Below are 18,400 nucleotides of genomic sequence, written 5' to 3'. Positions count from 1 at the left end.
CTTTTGTGAATGACTAATTTCATGCAGAATAATGTGTAGGATTGATGGAGTTTTTTCTTTTTCTTTATAGTCAGCTTTTCAGAAAATAAGTTTATTTGTTCAAAAAGATTTTTTGTATCTTATTTAAAATTTTCAGCAGCCTGCATGTGTTCTCTGATGTTCCTTTAGTTTACTTTTAAAAACAGCATCCTGTTTATTGACTGTCTTTCTAAGAACATTTTATTCAGTATTTCTGTTTTTCCTCAAATCCTACTTTTGTTAGTGTGTTTTGGAAGCTATCTTGTATATTAACAATTGTGTATAAATAATTGGTCATCCTGGATAGGTCATTTGTAGTGACAGTTGATGGATGCTGTGCTGGTGGGCACAGTTAGTTGGCAGACCCAAGTACTGGCTTTGCATTCCCTCCCCAATTATCTCTTGGGTTGGTCACTTTACAGGAGGAGAAATCCTTGCTTCTTTTTGCCAGCTAGCAGAGAGTAGGGGGAGGGGTTGGGCTGGAGTATCAGGCCTATTACTGCTTGGGGAACTGCCTTGGGTAATGATCTGATGGTGTCACCATGTTGTACATGAGCTTTGAGTTACGGTTCTTATTTTAGAGAGTGGCTCTTCACTCTCCTCTTCCACCTCGTGAGCGGCACCTTGTGTTGTGTCTTCTATTCTAGACTGTCTGACTCAGTCTAACCAGAATATAAATTTCCTGGTTTCTGCTGGAGTTACAGAGGGTGTTAACTGACTGCTTAAGGACAAGAAGGGAACCTGATGGATCTTCTGAAGGGAATAGATTTTTAACAAGTTCTCCTATTTTCATCCCCATACCTCACCCCTGCAGTGGCTCCTGGTACCTCCACATCCTGGTTCCCTCTGGGGTTTTGCAGTACGCCCTGGCTAGCTTTTTGTGACTTTTTCCTCTGCAGCTTTCTTTCCCCTGCTGAGTCAGTTACTTCTTGTCTTCCTGCAATCCATCTTCCAGAACTCTGTTGACACCTTATTTGCTGCGTTTTCCTTCCCTATTCTCTTTGTGCATTTATACCTCTACTGATTCTCTTATACTCATCTTAGGAAGCTTCAGGAGGAGCACAGAAGCCTGCGTTCATTTTGCCGCATATAAATGGAAGATGAAGCCTTTGTGCAGAAGAAGTGGGAAGTGACTGCCACCCCAAACCCCATCTCCCAACCCTACTGGTTTCCCTACTCAGTAGCAACCACTATCATTAGCTAAAGTATATCCTCTTTACTCACGCGTGTCCACGGAAAAGTTGTAGTTTTTTGTTTTGTTTTTTTATCTAGATACACTGTTATTCCTTTTAGCGCTTTTTAATAACATCACATCAGAGCAGCTCATCATTGACCCCTTCCCTTATTAGAAGCATTTAGCTTGTTTCCAGTTGGTCACTATTACAGACAGTGCTGTCACACACACTTTCTTTTATTTCTTGTCACCATATGAAAAGAAGTGAGAATTTCTCTAGGTCACTACTTTCCTACCTTTGCATAACAATGCTTGGGTAAAAAGGAAATGGTGATTGGGAGCCTCCAGGATGGCTGATGGCACTGTGGTTAGGTAAGCATTGGACTGCTAGCCACAAGATCTATGGTTCAGACTCCACCAGCTAATCCTCAGAAGAAAGATGAAGCTGTCTGTTCCTATAAAGATTTACAGTTTCTGGAACCACATACAGGGTTGCTAAGAGAATCAACTTGAAGGCAGTGGGGTTTTTTGTTGTTTTGTATAGAGCTTGGGACACAGTGGTGGCGCAGTGGTTAAGCATTTGGCTGTTAACTGAAAGGTTGAGGGTTTAAAACTGCCTGCAACTCTCCTAGAGAGAGCTCTTCTGTGAGGGTTTTGCAGCCTTGACACCCTCTGGGGACAGCCTGCTCTGCCTTGTAGGGTCACTGTGAGTTGAAATCGACTGGATGCATCCATGGGTTTGGTTTATGTAGAGCTTGGTGAACAGATTCCATTACCTTTTTTGTTACATTTTCTACACTAAGAATATAAAACTTCCAAATTCTTTCTATTTATTTTTCCAAATCCTTTAAAAAAAATCTTACTGAGTAGCAGACGCTTTCTTATAATACCAAGTTTTATACACCAATTGCCTGTGTCACAGTTAATTCCTCATCTTGAGTTTTTAATGTTGAATTCTTTAAATTTCTGGTTGTTAAGTGCCCATAGAGTTGGTTCTAACTCATAGTGACCCTGTATAGGGTTTCTGAGAAGCAGCTTGTGAGCTTGAACTACCAACCTTGCAGTTCAAACCGACCTTGCAGTCCAGCACATTAACCCACAGTACCACAACAGGGCCATAACTTTTTATTAACAATTCTGAAATCCAAAATGGTATGAAAACTGCTCTTTTGTTTTCCCCTAATTCATTTGTCAATAAATCCCAGGGTCACATTAGCCAATAAGCAAGATAAGTACAAGTGTACTTGTGGTTAGTTATTAATCTGTAGTGAATAATTTCATATTTTTTTCACTACATCAAAGATAACTGTGTCTGGGTGTGGTCAGCATTTGTCTGTCTCCCAATCCCATAGTATCTTCCTACAGAAGCAAAGCCCCTTTTCAAATTTCTCCCTGACAGGGACAGAGTACCCAGTAAGCAAGGTAAGCACAGACTACTGGTGCTTACTTACATGTCTTTACTGAGTTTCAAGGCTGTGCAGTTATTAGGTTAATCTTCCATTTTCCTAGATTCATACTTCATACAATCCATGTTGTGATTATTAGGGGATGTTTGCAATGGCGTCTCCTCATTTTGAGTTGTGCCCCAGCAGCAAATGATGGTCCTAAAAGCTTTGCTGCATCCATGCCATTAAGGTCAATGCTACTCCCCCCCCCCCCACACACACACATACACACACTGTAAAAATTCTGTTTACACCAAGGTCAACTCTACTTTGAGGACGCAGCTCTTCCTCAGTCGTACTTTAAGTGCCTTTCAACCTGAGGTGCTCATCTTCGCACACTATATCAGATAATGTTCCACTGCTATTCAGAAGGTTTTTAGTAGCTAATTATTCAAAAGTGGTGCGCCTCTCTTTCTTCCTGGTATGTCTTAGTCTGGAAGTTCTGCTGAAACCTGTCCGCCATGGGTGACTGTGCTGATATTTAAAACACAGTGGGCATCGTTTCCAGCATCACAGCAACACACAAGCCACCACAGTATGACAGAGTGACAGAACTGTAGAAGAGTCACATAGCAAGTTTAAAACATCCGTTGTTAAGTGCCATTGAGTAAGTTCCAATTCATGGTGACCCTGTAGATGGTTTCCAAGGAGAGGCTGGTGGGTTTGAACTGCCGACCTTGTGGTTTGCAATCCAGTGCAGATTCTACAGTGCCACACCAGGAGTAACTTCCATTTTCCAAAGTTGAATTTTAGCTTGGGGTCTGTTAACTTTTTGCATATAGTAATATATTTTGTGGGTTCCCCTTCCCCTTCTTTTTTGGTGATTCAAAAAAAACAAACCCCATGTTTTAAAAAATACCAATTATAGTTATTAAGCAAATTTTATTGCCATACCATTCACCCATTTAAAGTTTGCTATTGCTAATGTTTTGTTTGTTCAAGGAGTTCTGGTAGCATAGTGAATTACAAACTGGGCTGCTAACCATAAAGTCAGCAGTTCAAATATACCTTTAAATCTACCAGTGTTTCCATGGGAGAAACATGAGGCTTTCTTGCTACTATACAGGGTCGCTCTGAGTTAGAACCAACTTTCCAGCACACAACCACCACCACAACCATTGTTTTGTTAACTGCTGCACCCTCGCCACATAAAACTGCCTGATCCCTGGTTGGCCTGTGTGTTAGGTGTTGGGCTGCTACCACAGGTTGGTGGTTCAAACCCACCAATTGTTGGAACTGTAAAATGGTGCAACCTGTGTAGAAAATCGTGTGGCCTTTTCTCAAAAACTTGAAAATAGAAATACGGTTTGACCCAATAGTTCCTCTGCTTGGTATATATACTCAAGAAATAAGAGTCTTGGCACAAATAGATGTATACACACCCATGTTCATTTGAGCACTCGTCATGATAGTAAAAAGATGAAGATAATCCAACTGTCCAACAGAAGGTTAAAATTTGGTGCATATGCTCAGTGGAATACTATGTAAAGTTGAGCAATGACAGTGAATCTGGATGAGCATGGAGGACATTATGCTGAGTGAAAAAGTACAAGTATTAATGAGATTACTGTTATAAAAAGTCAAGATGGGTTTTCATGCTAAAGATGGTTACCAAGGATGGAAGGGAGAATTACTCACTGGCTACAGGGTAGGCTTCTGGTGTGGCACTGTAAGATCACCACTGGACTGTGAACCACGTGGTCAGCAGTACAAGCCCACCATCTGCTCCTCAGAAACTATGTATAGGATTTGCTGTGAGTCAGCCCATTCGATGACACTTATCAACAACATTAGAGGAGGGTAGGTATGTGTTAACTTGGGTGATGGGGAAGGCAGTCTCTCAGTGGTGAAGCACTGAGCTTTTGGAAAGCATGGTGGGAAATTTGGGAACGAATGATGATGGTTATACAATATGATGAAAGTAATTATTGTCATTGACTTGTACATGGAAAAAATGTTGAAATGGCATATTTTTGCTACATATATATTAAACACATTTTTAAAAACAAAACTTCCTGAGTTGCTCCCTGAGACAAAGATGAGGCTATCTGTTCCTATAAAGATGTTTTTTGTTTTTGTTTTTAAGGGATGTACATTTTATTGAAAACCTAAAGTTAATTTCCTTCCTTCTTTTATATATTGCCCTCCCGTCACTAAGCCAACACATGTCTACTCTCTACCTGTGAATTACTCTCCCCTCCCTCCCACCCCTGATAACCATCAAAGAGTGTTTCTTTTAGTTGGGAATCATTTCCTTAAGCTTTTACAATAATGGTTGTATACATACACTATTTGACCTTTTGTGGTTGACTAATATCACTCGGTATAATGTGCTCCAGGTTCATCCACGTTATGAGGTGCTTTGCAGATTCATCATTATTCTTTACTGTTGCATTGTATGTATGTATCAAAGTTCGTTTATCCGTTCTTCCATTATTGTTCACTTAAGCTGTCTCCATCTTTTCACTGTGTTGTGCATAGTGCTCCGATGACTTGTGTCCTGGCTCATACTTCTTGTGGATATATACCCAGTTGTTGTTGTTGTTAATTGCCGTCAAGTTGATTCTGACCCTAGTGACCCTGTATAGGGTTTCCAAGGAACAGCTGGTGAGCTTGAACCACCAACCTTTGCAGTTCAAGTGACTTTGCAGTCTGACACATTAGCCCACAGTGCCACACCAGGACTCCATTAGAGTATTTTTAGTTCCAGTTTTCTGTGGACGTGCCATACCGTTCTCTGGAGTGGTGGAACCATTTTATAGTCTAATCTGCAATGTGGTAGAGTCCCGGTCTCTACAACCTCACCAGCGTTTGTTGTTTTTGGTTTTTTTGAACTTCCATTGTTAATGCCAGTGGAATGAGATGATGTCTCCTTGTTTTGATTTGCATCTCTCTAATTGCTAATGTCCTGATGTGGATAAGCACTCAACTTCAAGGTCATCTTGAACCACAAGGTCAGTGGTTGACACTCACTGCTGCTCCTCAGAAACCCTGTACAGAGTGGCTGAGTCAGGACTGACTTAAAAGCACTTAACAAGACAAATGGCTAATGGAGTCCTGGTGTGGTGCTGTAGGATAATCACTTGGCCACAAGGTTGGTGGGTCAAACTTAGCAGTTACTCCTCAGAAACCCTATACAGGGTCACTATGAATGGAACCAACTTCACAGCACGTAACAACAACAGCAGCTAATGATCGTGAACATTTCTTCATATGTTTGCTTGACTGCCTGACTATCTTCCTTGGTGAAGTTTCTGTTCATGTCTTAATGCCCATTTTTAAATTGGGTTGTTGGTCTTTTTCTTGTAGAGGTGTCGTTTTCTATAAATTTTAGATATCGGTCCCTTGTCTGATATGTCATTGTTAAAAAAAGTTTTTCCCAAGCTATGGGCTCCCTTGGAGCCAGAGTGCTCCTTGGAGGCCAGGATGGCTAAGCTTCGTCTCTCCTACTTTGGACATATTGTCCGGAGGAAACAGTCGTTGGAGAAGGATGTCATGCTGGGTAGGGTGGAAGGTCAGAGAAAAAGAGGAAGACCCCCAACGAGATAGATCAGCCAGGTGGCATCGTTGATGGACTCAAGTGTGGCAGCGGTGGTGGGGTTGGCCCAGGATAGAACATTGTTTCGTTCTGCTGTGCATGGGGTCACTATGAGTCGGTTCCGACTTGATGGCACCTGACAACAACAGTGGGCTCCCTTTTTACAGAGAAAATATTGGCAAAATATTTTGATGCTCATAAGTTTCTAATTTTTAGGAGGTCCTACTCATCTATTTTGTCTTGTACTACTTGTGTGTTTTTTGTAATGTTTCATAGTGTATGTATGCCATGTATTAGAGCTCCTAAGTTTGCCTCTAGTTTTTCATTTAGGTCTTTAATGCATGTTTAGTTCATTTTTGTATATAGTGTGAGATAAGGGTCTTGTTTCATTCTTCTGAAAAATGTATTTCCAGTTTTGCCAGCACCATTTGCAGAAGAGATTTATCTCTTCCCCATTTAATGTGTTTTGGCCCTTTGTCAAGGACCCGTTGACTTCATATGGGTGGATTTATTTCTTGGTTCTCAATTCTGTTCCACTGTTCTATGTATCTTTCATTGTACCAGTACCAGGCTGTTTTGACCACTGTGGCTGTGTAGTAGATTTTGAGATCAGGAAGTGAGAGGCCTCCAACTTTGTTGTTTTTATGCAGTGCTTTGCTTATCCAAGAGCTGTTTCCTCTCCATATAAAGTTCCGTGATAATTTTTTCCATCTCTTTAAAGAATGATGCTGGAATCTGGATTGGGATTGCATTATATCTGTAGATAGACATTTTCATAATGTTAAGTCTTCTTATCCATCAGCACGGTATATTCTTCCATTTTTATAAATCTCTTGGGTTTTTTGTAGTGTTTTGCAGTTTTCCTTGTGTAGGTCATTTGTTTTAGTTAGATTTATTCTTAAGTATTTCATCTTTTGGGTGGCAATTGTAAATGGTATTGTTCTGCTAATTTCCTTTTCAGAGTTGTCTTTGTTAGTATAGAGGAATCCAAGTGAGTTTTATATGTTAATCTTATACCTTGCCACTTTGCTGAATTTTTCAGTGAGTTCCAATGATTTTCTTGCTGAGTCTTTGGGATTTTCTATGTATAAGATCATCTGCAAATAGAGTTTTACTTATTCTTTGCTGATTTGGATGCCTTTAATTCCCCTTTCTTGCTTTATAGCTTGAAGACTTCCAACACAATATTGAATAAGAGTAGTTATAAAGGGCATTCTTGTCTAGTTTCTGTTCACAAAGGGATCTATTCACCTGTTGAAAGCTAAGTTTGGTTGCTTTTAATTTTTGTCAATTATGAACAAATCTTCTGTAAATATTAATATGCAGGTTTTTGTGTGGTCATGTTTTAAACTCATGAACTAGAATTGTTGGGGTACAACATTTCTAGTTCATGAGTTCATGAACCTATGTTCAGCTGTGTAAGACAGTGTCAAGACTGTCTTCCAAAATGGTTGTGTCATTTTGCATTCCCACCAGCAGTGAATGAGAGTTGCTGTTATTCCATCGCCTTGGCTACATTTGGTATTATCAGTGTTTTACATTTAGCCATTTACAGTATGTATCCCATTGTTTTAATTTGTAATTGCCTCGGGATATATGATGCTGACCAGACTTTTATACACTTAGCCTTCTATATGCTTTCTTTGATGAGGTCTCTGTTCAGCTCTTTTTTCTATTTTATAATTTAGTTGTTTGTTTCCTTCCTGTTGACTTTTTAAAGATTTTATTGTTAATTGAGAGTTTAAAGGGCAAATCATCAGTTTTACAGTCAACAAATCATATACTTTGTTTCATTACAATGATTATCATCCCCTCCATGTACCATCAGTTAACAGTATTTCTCTTTATTCATTTTAGCTCTTTAAAAAAAAACCACAAGATACTCAGGCATATATAATAATTTACACCACCAAAGGGCACATTCTGCAAGTCTGCCTCCTGGCCTCCAGCTCTCAATCCCTCATTCCATGAATCTAGAGTTCTCAGCTGCTCCCTCTCTCCATGTCCCCATCTCTGCCTACATCTCAGGTGTTGCTGCTTCTCTGGATAAAGTCCTGTATTCCGCTTGTGCTGTTCTCCCTTGATGGCCCTAGGGTTCTCTGTTTCTGGACTGTAAGATTAACTACTCCCCAGTTTTTGTTACAAAACTTCTACCTTTACAGTTATGACAGTCACATTTATTCACTATTGATAACATTTATTCACTATTGAATAAATTATTTATCATGATAACATTTATTCACTATTGAATCATAAGAATCTTACTCCCTTTTCTTTTTACCAGACCCATCTAGACAAGATGAAAACTATTCCGTGGGGACTCTGTGTTCCCCCCACACTCTTAAGTTAAACTCCCTCTTGAAACCTTGTAAGCCATTCACTTCGCAGTGTCCTGGTGTGGCACTGTGGGTTAATGTGCTGAATAGCAAAGCTGGTTTGAACTGCAAAGTTGGCAGTTCAAGCTCACCAGCCACTCTTTGGAAACCGTCACTATGGGTCGGAACTGACTCAACAGCACTTAACAACAACAACAACATCTAAGTTACCCGTCCCTATCTACCACGTATACAGAGAGGATAGCATTGATACTTGATGTGAAGACTCCTTCCCTCTTTGTTGGTATTTTGAGCTACTATCTCCATAAGTATAGGTCAGGTTCAACAAATTATAACAGTTTGCCCTTGTTTCACTCATCAAAAAAAAATTTTTTTTTTTTTATCTTCCTCTAGTTAAGTTCTGTTTATCAAGCCATCAAGGCTAGGTCAAATGGGTACTTTCTGCACATTTGGGTGTTCTTGTGTGTCTCCCCTTAATTTCATATCAGCTGGATGCTTCACTCTCAGCTCTAGCCCTCTGTGGTTATGTGCTTGTCCGTGGGCTCAGATGTCCCCAGGTCTCACCACCCTTTGGACCAACCAGCCCTTCCTCTTCTCTCTCTCATCTCCAGGTCAATGGGAGTCTATGGAATGTGGTTGAACTCAGCCCATTTCTTCATTGCTGCCTTTCCCCCTCTTCCACTCACCAGTAGACCAATGTGGTCATCAGCAAGCCTACATGCCTGCTCTTGTGTTCCCTTTGTGTCTCAGTCTTAGAGGACGGTTTGTCCTGAAGGGACTTGATTGCTTGTCTTGATGGCTTCCCGCTGAACAACTTGGTTATTCTTGTAGTAGCCAGCCATACTGCCATTTTTGTTTGGGGTTTTTCCTGCTGATCTTTCTTTCAAGAAGTATCTTCTGTTGTTCTTAGCTGTTCCAGGCTGGTGTGCTTGTCCTTTCTAGTGGGAATGACCCACCTTATAAGGTTCTGGATGGGGCTCAGGATTCCACCTAAGGTCCTATAGACTGCCTATTTGACTGGGCAAGTTGTGGAACCCCTTTTAGGTATTCCAGTCAGCTATAGGCTGAAGACGGGCTTACAAGCTTTCTGTAATCATGTTTTCTGACATTCCTTTCTATCCCACTCAAGTGTCTATTTTACAATAGTAGGTAAGGGAAACCAATTTTTATATGACAGTCAAGCATCTTAGTATTATTTCCCTTATTCAGACTATGCCTCGATCTCTGTATCACAGAGCCCTGTTGTTCCAAGGTTGAGCATGCATCACTGTTTACCTCTGTTCCACTTAGGACATGCAAACCTGTCTCACAGTGTTCCCCTATCTACCTTGTTCTTCCACCCCCTCCCCCTTCTCTTGTATTGCCCTCTCCAACACCTGAACTATGATGTATCTGCCCCATACCCTGTGCCTCTACCATTGCTTCCCTCCACCTCCCTCAAACTCCCCCACCCTATCCCCACCAGTCACCAACAAAGAATTCCCCCCTCCCCCTTTTAGTATGGATATCTTTACTTAAGCTTTTACTATAATGGTCTTATGCAATATTTGTCCTTTTGTGACCGACTAATTTCACTCAGCATAATGTTCTCTAGGTTCATCCATGTTATGTGGTGGCTTACAGCTTCCTGTTATTCTTCAAGGTAGCATAATATTCTGTTGTGTGTATATACCAAAATTTGTTTATCCGTTTTTCCATTGATGGGCCCTTGGCTGTGTCTTGTGAATAATGCTGCTGTGAACATGAGTGTGCATATATACTCATGTACATCATGTATATCTTGTGGATGTATGCCAAGTAGATGGTTTGCTGGATCATATGGGATTTCTATTCCCACTCCCTAAGGAAGTGCCACGCTGTTTTCCAGGGTGAGTGGACCATTCTGCATCGCCATCAGCGCTTCTTGTTTACCTTAAATCGTTTTTAAAAAAATACGTTTTGGGGCAAATCCTTGATCAGATATGTGTTTTGCAAATATTTTCTCCCCATCTATTTTGTCTTTTCAGTCTCTTAGCAATTTCTTTTTCAGAGAATAAGATTTCATTTTAATAAATGCCAACTTAACTTTTTTTTCTTTTAATTCAAGAATTGTACTTTTGGTTTTGTAGTTACAACTTCAGTTCCAAATCTAAGGTCACCTGAATTTTCTCCTGTTATCCTCTAGAAGTTTTATAATGTTCAGTCTTTTGTGTAGGATCATTGTCTAGCATCTGTTTGTTGTATGTAGTCATCCAGTTCTAACAACATTTATGGAAAAGACTACCTTACCATTGATTGTCTTTGTTCTTTTGTTTTTCAAACTTTATTCACAAGAAGCATCGCAAGGAGACTACACCTAGGCAAGCTGAGATTTTGGTGAACAGCTGAGGTTTCATTCCAAACACAGTTTAACCAAGGCTCTGTAAGCAATTTCCAGAGGCTATTTTAAGTGGGAGAAATCCATTCAATCAGAACTGAACACTATCAGACAAAATACTAGGCCAAGATTCTAGCTCAGTTCCTTTGTGAATTTAAATCCTTTAGTGTTTCCCTTCTACATGATTACTTGTCGGAGTGGGATTAGAAATGTGCACAGTTAAAATGAGATGCAGAAAATTAGAACTAAGGAGTTAGATACTGGGGGCTCTGGTAGCATAGTGTAGTGGTTACGAATTGGGCTGCGAACCTTAAGGTCAGCAGTTTGAAACTACTAGCCGCTTCACTGGAGAAAGATGAGGCTTTCTATTCCTGTCAAGATTTACAGCCTTTGGAAACCCTGTGCAGGGTCGCTATGGGTCAGAATCGACTCGACGACACAGAACAACAACAACGTATCCTCATAGGATTATGGAAAAAAAAAAAAAAAAGGGACTGCCTGCCACTGTAGCAAATATGAGCTAACCCATTACTGTCGACTCCACATGGAGAGTGGCTTTCTTACATGTGGTGCACAGTATGTGAGAGCACGGAGATGACTGAAGTGATGTTTTTGACACAGAAATCCTGGCTAGCACCAACCTTGCTTCAGGGGTTGAAAATTAGGCCAAGCTTGAAAACTCTGAGTATTGCTGATTCTATTCATGGGTTTATTTCTTTATTTGAAAGTTTTTATTGTGTATTGAGTGAGTGAAGGCTTACAGGGAAGATCACCATTTTTACATTCAACAAATCATTGTAATGATTACAATACCTTAGCCAACAGTATTTTGTTACTTTTTTTTTTTTTTTAATACACATGTTGTTGTTGTGTACTGCCATCGAGTCGATTCCAACCCATAGTGACCCTATGTAGGGTTTTCAAGGAGAAGCTGGTGAGCTTGAACCACCAACTTTGCAGTTCAAATGACTTTGCAGTCTGACGCATTGGTCTACGGCGCCACACCAGGACATACCACATTGTAAATATGTATCCCTTTAAATGTCCAAAGGAGCCCTCCTCCTTGGAAACCCTATACAGGGTCACTATGGGTCGGAACCGACTCACCGGCACTTAACAACAACAACAAAATGTCCAAAGAGCATATTTTGCAAGCCAGCCTTCTGTCTGCAGGCACACTGCTTTTCTCAGCCCATGGGCTTAAAGCTTAAAGTCCACTGCTGTTCTGTCTGTGTGCCATCGCTTCTGCCATCATCTCTGTAGTCGCCACTTCTCTGGTCAGGGTCCCTTTCTCCTCTCATGTTCTTCCCTCTTGATGGTCCTAGGGTCCCCTGTTCCTGAAATGGAAAATTAAGTGCTCCCCCTTTTAGTTGCACCTCTTCTACATTTACAGTTGCGACAATCGCCATTAGAGCTGAAACCGTTACTTGCAGTTGTATCATAAAGTCTTATCCCTCTCATCACCAGACCCATTTGGACAGGAGGGAAAGTATTCAGTAGGGTTTCTGTCTTAGTCCCTGCATTCTGACAACAAGCACCCTCCTGAAAGCTTGTAAGCCAGCCACTTTGTGCCTTCATAGCCCCACAATTTTGGTAGCCGAATTCTAAGTTTCCCTTCCCTGTCAGCCCAGTGTACTGAGGAGACATGCTTTATCCTTGCTATGGAGAATCCTTCCCTATTTGATTGGAATTTGGGGCAACCTCTTCCAAAAGCAAAGGTCCAGTTGATCAGGTTGTAGCAATATACGCTTGCTCCCTGTGTCTTACTTCTTTTTTACAAACTTTCCCCCCTCTTCAGATCTGTTGGCTGCTTCATTCATAACTTTAGTCCTCAGTGTCTTTGGGCTCGAGGGTTCACACACATCCCGAACTTCAAACCCACTAGCCCATGCTCTTCTCTCTCTCTTTTCAAGGTAATCGGGCATCTATGTAATATGGCCAATCTCAGTTTATGTCTTCTTTGTTGCATTCCACTCATAAATTGACCAGGATGGTTGCCAGCAAGCCTATGAAACTGTTCATGTATTTCCTTTGAGTTTCAGTCTTAGAAAGGGGTTTACACCCCACCCCCACCCCATTGGTCTTTACTTTCAGGAAGAATCTTCTGTTCCTCTAGCTGTTCTGGATTGATCTGCATGTCTTTTCAATTGGGAATGACCCACCCCTGATGCTCCCATAAAGATTTAAAGTATCAGAGATGCTATAGAGGTTATAAGTTGAAATCGCCTTGTTCGCAGTAGATTTAGGTTTGTTTTGGGTATTGTGTAGTGCACTTAACAGGACTGTTCTCCCATTGCCAAATTCTAATTTTAGAACAATTTTCTCCCCTAAAAGAAACCCATTAGTAGTATCCCATTCTCCCTAGCTCTCTCAACATTCGTCTGTCTCTAGATTTTCCTAGTCTAAACGTTTCGTGTAAATGGGATCATACAATAGATGGTCTTTATGACTATAAAGAGTGTTATTAATGTATATAAGGATTCAATTCTAAGGATTTGTTGGAGGACCTGTTTTCAGTTCAGTTGAGTACACCTAGTAAGTAGTGGAATTGCTGGGTCATGATAACTATATTGGAATTTTTGAAGTACCGTCAAACTGTTTTTCAAATGAGCTGGACATTTTGCATTTCCACGAGCAGCAATATGTGAGCGTTCCAGTTTGTCCACATTTTCTGGTACAGTTGTTATTGTGTGTGTTTATGATTCTAGCCATCATAAGTTTAAAGTGAGATCTCATTGTAGTTTTGGTTAGCATTGTCCTTCTGACTAATACGTAGGGTCACTGTGAGTCAGTTGACTAGATATCAGTGGATTTTCTAAATGACTAATAAAAACTTTTTGTGTGCTTATTGGCCCAGTATGCTATAGGATAAACACTGAACTTCTAACTGCAAGGTCCGTGATTCAAACTCACTAATTGCTCCTCGGAAACCCTATTCTGGGTCGCTATGAGTTGGAACCAACTCAGTGGCACTTAAGGAACAACATTGTATTGTTGTTAAGTGTCGGCGAATTGGTTCCAACTCATAGCGATCGTGTATAGAGTTTCTGAGTAGCGACTGGTGAGCTTGAACTGCTGACTTTGCAATTCAAACTGACTTTGCAGTCCAGCACATTAACCCACAGTGCCACACCAGCACAACATTGGCCATTTGTGTGTCTTTTTTTGGAGATATGTCTGTTCAGATCCTTTGCATGCATACCTCCCCATTTAAAAAATATAACTCATGTAATTTACCTATTTAAAAATGTGCATTTGAGTAGTTTTTATTATATTCACAAGATTATGCAACCATTTCGAAAACTCCAGAACATTTGCAATCTCCCTCTTCCCCTTATTTCCTGTTGTTGTCAGGTGCTGACTCAGAGCCGAGCCACCTATGCACAGGAGAACAAAACACTGCGTGGTCCTGCGCCATCCTCACAATTGTTGTTAGGCTTGGAGTCCATTGCTACTGCCACTGTGCTAATCCATCTTGTTGGTGGTCTTGCCCTTTTCAGTCTCCCTCCACCTTAGCAAGCATGATGTCCTCCTCTAGGGATCCCTCCTGATAATATGTCCAATGTGTGAGAAGACCAAGTCTTGTCATCCTGGCTTCTTAGAAGCATTCTGGCTGTACTTCTTCCAGCACAGATGGGTTGGTTCTTCTGGCAGTCCATGGTACTTCTTCAGTACCATAACTCAAACGCCTCAGTTCTTCTATGGTCTTCCTTATTCACTGTCCAACGTTCACATGCATATTAGACTGAGTCAGGTGTACTTTTGTCCTTGAACTGCATCTTTGCTCTTGAACACTTTGAAGAGCTCTTGTGCAGCAGATTTGCCTAATGCAGTACGTTGTTTGATTTCTTGACTGCTGCTTCCATGAATGTTGATGGTTGAGCCAAGAATGATGAAGTCTTTGACAACTTGTTTTTCCTCCATTTCTCATGACATTATTTATTGGCCCAGTGGTGAGGGGTTTTGGTTTTTGTACATTGAGGTGCAACTTGTACTGACCAAATAGTTTAAGTCCTCTTCACTTTCAGCAAAGTTGTATTATCTGCATACTTTAGGTTGTTAATGAATCTGCCTCCAATCCTTGTTGTTTGGATTTGAACTGAAGACCTTATGGTTCAGAGTCCATTGCTGATTGTAGAACACCACACCAGGATCATCCTGGCAATCGCTAATCTTAGTTACTCTGCAGGGTCCGCTCATCTTGTTGTTCTTCAAGAATGTCCAAGCTGTTAGTTATTATGGTTGAGTAACCCTGAATAGTGTTTCTGAGGAGTGGCTTATAGCCTTGGACCACTGACCTTACAGTTAGCAGCCTAGTTAGTGCTTCTCCTACAGCGCCATACCAGGACTCAGAGCTATAGAGTCACGTTTTTCAAGAAATCATTTTGTGATTTTTGTTGGAATTGCATTGACTATCAAATCCAGTTGGGAAGAATTGACAGCTTTATAATCAAGAACATGGTGTATAGATGTTCATTTATTTAGGTTTTAGTAAAGTTTTCATCATGAACTGAGGTTTTATTATTATTTTTAACGGACAAAAGACTAGAACAGATGCTTCAAAAAGGAAGATATGAGAATGGCTAAAAAGCTGTAAAAAAAAAAAAAAAAAAAGTACTCAGCTTCTTGGTTGTTAAGTGCCATCGAGTTGGTACTGGCTCATGGTGACTGTGTGTAGGGTTTCCGAGGCTGTAAATCTTTGTGGGACCAGAAAGCCTCATCTTTCTTCCACAGAGTGGCTGGTAGCTTGAGCCACCACACCCTTGGTTATAAAGTTAAACATGTACCTACCCTGTGATCTAGCAGGTATGCTTCTATACATTTACCCAAGAGAAATGAAAACATGTCCACAAAAAGTCTTGTATGAAAGTGGTCATAAGTAGCTTTATTCATAATAGTCAAAACCTGGAAATAACCCAAATGTCTATCAACGAGAGAATAGATAAATAAATGGTTATATAAAAATGCTACTCTGTAATAGGAGTCCTGGTGTGGCGCTGGTGGGCTAATGCGCCAGACTGCAAGTCGTTTGAACTGCAAGGTCGGTAGTTCAGGCTCACCAGCTGCTCCTTGGAAACGCTATACAGGGTTTCTATGGATCGGAATCGACTCGACGGCACTTAACAACAACAACAACAACTCTGTAATAACAAATAATAAACTCTGATAAATACAAGAACGTGGATGAATTTCATAAACATTTAACTGAGTGTAAGAAGCGAGACACAAACGAGAGTACATTTTGTGTGTTTCTATTTATGTGACGGTCATGAATAGGCAAAACTAATTTAAATGATATAAATCAGAACATTGATTGCTTCAGTAGGGTAGGGTGCAGAGTGACTAAGAAGGCGCACAGGGGGACTTTTTGAGATGATGGAAATATTATTTATACTGATAAAAAAAATACATGTATCAAGTGGTATAGTGAAAATCCGTTCATTTCGCTTTGTGTAGATTAAGAATGTTCCATAGAAGCCAGAATGACGAGAGTCTGTCATACTTGGGACATATTATTAGGACTCATCCCTGCAGAGTAGAGGGTCAGTGAAGAAACTGGAAGACCCCCAACAATATGGGTTGACACAGTGGCAGCAGCAGTGGGCTCAAAAGTAGCAAGAGTTGTGAGGATGGTGCGGGACAGTGTTTCATTCTGTTGTGCATAGGGTCCCTATGAATGGGAACTGATTCACAACATCTAACAGCAGCAAGTTATGCCTCGACTGAAAAGAAAGGAAACGAATTCAAAGGTATACACTGAAAAGTAAATGCCTTTCTTACAACAGTCCCCCAGTTCCATAGAGCCGCACAAGTTTGACACAATGGTTACATTTGAGAAATTTTATCTTATGCAGCACTGGCACCCAGTATGTAGTTATATTCAAATAGCCCAACTATGGTTTTTATAGATTCTTTTTTTTAAATATTCTGGAATTAACTTGTTGATACTTCCCCCTCCCCTGCTTTTTTTTTTTTTTTAAAGCATTTTTGATGGAAATGGAAAAAAAATATAGACTGGATCCTAGGACTTATTTTCTGGCATCTCTAATTTCAGTAGCCCATTTCCTTTTTGTCAAAATTCTAGTGTTAATATATGGAGGGTTATATGGTGTGGCACTGTAGGATAAGCACTTGTGAGCCAAGTGCAAGGTTGGCAGTTCAGACCCATGAGCCGCTCCTCAAAAACACCCTATACCAGGGTTGCTGTGAGTTGGCACTGACTCAGTGGTACTTATAGCAACAACAATGATACTTGGTTTTGTAAAAAGTATTTGTTTGAATTGTAAACGAGTGGGCAGTATTTCTATTTATGCTTAACTGATGAGATTTGACCCCTGGTGTGGTTCTATAAGGATAAGTACTGGCCTGCTAATCACAAGGTTGGCAGTTCAAACTCACAAGCCCTGTGCAGGAACCACCGTGACAACATACAGCAACAACAGTGAGATTTATCATTGGTACTGTTATTGTTAAGTACAGTGGAGTCGGTTCCGACTCATAGTGATCCTGATGCACAGGGTTTCTGAGGCTCCAAATCTTTATGGGAGCAGAAAGCCTCATCTTTCTGCCATGAAACAGCTGGTAGTTTCAAGCTGCTGACCTTGAGGTTAGCAGCCCGATTTGTAACCACTACGCTACCCAGAGCTCCTTATGATTGGTACTAGGTTTTCCTTAATCTCTAGGGCTTCAAGGAGGGAAAGTTTGACTTAGTTTGGTACCACATTTAACAATCCAGTTTTTCTTTCTTTTTTTTTTTAGTTGTATTCATTTTGTTGTTATTATTGAGAATATATACAGCAAAACATATCAGCTCAACAGTTTGTACATGTGCAGTTCAATGACACTGATTACAATGAACAACCACTCTCCTCTCCTTTTCTGAGTTGAACCTTCCCTACTAACATTAACTCACTGCCCCCCTGAGGTTTAAATCTTACTTTCTTTATTAGAAAAACAAAAACAATACCTATTAATTATAGAAAGTAACAGAAATCAAAGAGAGAGTAAAGCACTCACCTAAAGGTGTAGTGATGGCTAACATTTTAGAGAAAGTCTTTTTTCCTGTACAAACATCTTCATATAATTTTTCTTTTTTAAACAGATGGTGGAATCATACTGTATGATATTAATGCTTAATTCACTTGCTATATCATCATTTCCCTAGCATTTCATATTCTATAACTTAATTCAAAATGGCTGTGGTAGTGTTCCTTTATGGAAATGCCATCCTTTTTTGTTTTTAGACTTTAAAAAAAGTATAGCAATACAATACAGGAAAATGAACACCTTTGTAACTGTCACCAGGGTCGAGGCATCACAAATGGCCATCAACCAGTTCCTCTGTACCCTTCCTAATCACTTATTCCTTCCTCTCCACAAAGGTAACAGCTCTCCTGACTTTATGAAAGGAGTTTTCTTGCTTTTCTGTATCATTTTCTACCTGACACTAATTTGCATCCCTGACACTGTAATTTTGCCTTTTTTTGAACTTTTTACAAATGGAATCATCATGGCTTGTATTATATGTCTAGC

At 40.3% G+C, this 18,400-nt stretch overlaps 1 protein-coding gene across 1 annotated transcript in view; it reads left to right on the top strand.

Annotated features, from left to right (window-relative positions):
* ASXL1 (additional sex combs like 1 (Drosophila)) overlaps nt 1-18,400 on the top strand; it is a 101,860-nt gene that overhangs the window by 73,541 nt on the left and 9,919 nt on the right. The window lies entirely within an intron of this gene.

Source organism: Chrysochloris asiatica, unplaced genomic scaffold (genome assembly GCF_000296735.1).
Source record: "Chrysochloris asiatica unplaced genomic scaffold, ChrAsi1.0 scaffold00039, whole genome shotgun sequence".
Taxonomy (NCBI): domain Eukaryota; kingdom Metazoa; phylum Chordata; class Mammalia; order Afrosoricida; family Chrysochloridae; genus Chrysochloris; species Chrysochloris asiatica.
The sequence above is the reverse complement of the archived record's forward strand: the minus strand, read 5'-3'. Positions and strand labels throughout refer to the sequence as shown.